Genomic DNA, 2500 nt, shown 5'->3' with positions numbered 1-2500 from the left:
CACTGGCCAAGGATACTAAACTGGCAGAAAAAAAAAACTTTTTTTATCCGGGAATTTTTGCCTCATGAGTTTATGCATTGCTTATTTATTTGTGTATTTATTATTTATCTGTTGTCTACGTAGGCTGCGTTGTTTCCTTGACGTCCTGCTCGCCGCGGGTTTCCTCACGCACCGCTGCGCTCATCCGTTCACATGTAGGGAGGTGCGCGCCACTTTAAAGGTGTTTGGTCGCCGCTGCTCTGCGGCAGGAAGGCGTGTTTGTTTGGAATGTTTGCTTCTTTTTGGCTGCATCAGGTTGGCCTTGATGCGCGGGTGGGCTCATTCGTTCGTCCAACTTGCCGCCTCGGTGAGTCACGAAGCCTATTACTAAGGGAGTTTAGGGAGCTGGTTCTCAGTATGTCTTGAATTAAGTTGATTTCCTGATTGTCTTGGTGTTTTTCCGGGAACAATTAGAAGCTGGTGATGACTGCCACGCCTCGGCCACTAATGCCTTGTCTGATACTTGCTGCCTGTTGCTGGTGGTGTTGCTGGTGGTGTTGCTGGGGGTGTTGCTGTGCCTTACACTGAACATGTCCTCGTCATAGCTTTTGTGTGTGTTAATAGAACTTTTATGAAGTCTCCAGTCAAATTGTTTTACTATTCCAACTAAATATGGAATAAAAATAAAAATACGCTGGTAAACATTCGTGTGTGTGTGTGTGTGTGTGTGTGTGTGTGTGTGTGTGTGTGTGTGTGTGTAATAATAATAATAATAATAATAATAATGATAATAATAATAATGATAATAATAATAATAATAATAATAATAATAATAATAATAATAATAATAAACGGTTTATTATTCAGGCAGTTAACAAACAGAAAATGTAGAGGGGAGTGGGGAAATACTTAACATTAATCCAAAAGGTAAGTCTAATCTAGAAGGGAAATGCTATTGATTGATTTCTCGCACCATGGTGGGAATCGCGCTGAGTCTGTACCGCTCTGTGCGCGGCACCTTTAGGCGTATCTTGTTGTGGTGTCTGGTGGCACGGACCGAGCGAGGCGCGCGGCCGTGTGTGTGTGTGTGTGTGTGTGTGTGTGTGTGTGTGTGTGTGTGTGTGTGTGTGTGTGTGTGTGTGTGTGTGTGTGTGTGTGTGTGTGTGTGTGTGTGTGTTTGTTTGTTTGTTTGTTTGTTTGTTTGTTTGTGTGTGCATTGGTATTATCAACAAAGATAACTGTACCAATAGCAATACTTGACCCGACACACTGAAATACCGTAATGCCAGTACACTGGTACAGTACACTCCTAAATGGCAGCGCCGCCCTCGCTCCCCCGATTTTCCTCCTTTCAATCCTGACCACCAGCGGACGCACAAATCACCAGTAGATTGTTTATGCATATTACTTGCCTTTTTGGGAGATTTTTTAGTAGTTAGCATTCATAAACATACTGCGATGATTTGTGTGTGTGTATGTGTGTGTGTGTGTGTGTGTGTGTGTGTGTGTGTGTGTGTGTGTGTGTGTTTACGTATAACAAACAATGTGTCTATCATACAACAGTAAGGTGTTCCCACAAAAGCACTCAGCACATTCACCATCCCCATCACCACCTGCCTTTACACATGCTGCACACACCACATGGCAGACCACGTCCACACAAAGTCTGCAGCACTCTGCACCCACTCACTCCACCACACACCACCCCCGCAATGCCCACACACCGCCACACGCCACCAGTAACCAAGCTCTTCCCTCCACAGTCGTGCCGTCGTGCCTGGTGCTCCTGGACACTGGATGGAGTCCTGTCCACGGCGGGGTGTTGAGGTCACTGATCGAGGGTGACCCGCTGACCCTGCAGTGCACCGCATCGGGGGGTGAGTACTTACTGGGTGTACTAAGTGTGTGTTGGGTGTGTTAGGTGTGTATTGGGTGTAGGGTCAGTGTTGGCTGCTGTACCTAATATTGCATCACATCTGAGGGTCAGTACAATGTAACATGTATACTGGGTGTATTAAATGTGTGTTGTGTGTAAGGTCAGTGTTGCACCTTTACCTGGCCACACCCGCCCTTACCCTCCCTCACTTTCCCTCCAGCTCCTATCGGGGTCAATAGTGGCGAGTTGCCTTAATTTCAGAGGTTATCTTTTTTCCTGTTATTTCTGCCCCTGACAATTACTCCTCCAGCACGAGCAAAGTAAGCTTGGCGTCCTCCTAAGTCCTGCATGATAACACTTTATGTTCGCTTTCTGCTCCCCCTCATCTCTAACGCGTCCTTCTCCTTTCACTTTTCTTCTCCCTCTTTCTTCTCCGTTTTTCCTCCTATATTCTGTCCTCAACTTTTCAGATTTTTTCCTTCCCATTAATTGATTTTTTTTTTTATTCCTTTCTCTTCTTAGCCGTCTCCTGCATCCATTTTTTTCTCCTTTTTCTCCTTATTTTCTTTCACCTCTTAATGTTTCTTGTTTCACTGACACTCTCTCTCTCTCTCTCTCTCTCTCTCTCTCTCTCTCTCTCTCTCT

This window comes from Scylla paramamosain, unplaced genomic scaffold, assembly GCF_035594125.1.
Source record: "Scylla paramamosain isolate STU-SP2022 unplaced genomic scaffold, ASM3559412v1 Contig39, whole genome shotgun sequence".
Taxonomy (NCBI): domain Eukaryota; kingdom Metazoa; phylum Arthropoda; class Malacostraca; order Decapoda; family Portunidae; genus Scylla; species Scylla paramamosain.
Note: the sequence above shows the minus strand (reverse complement) of the source record.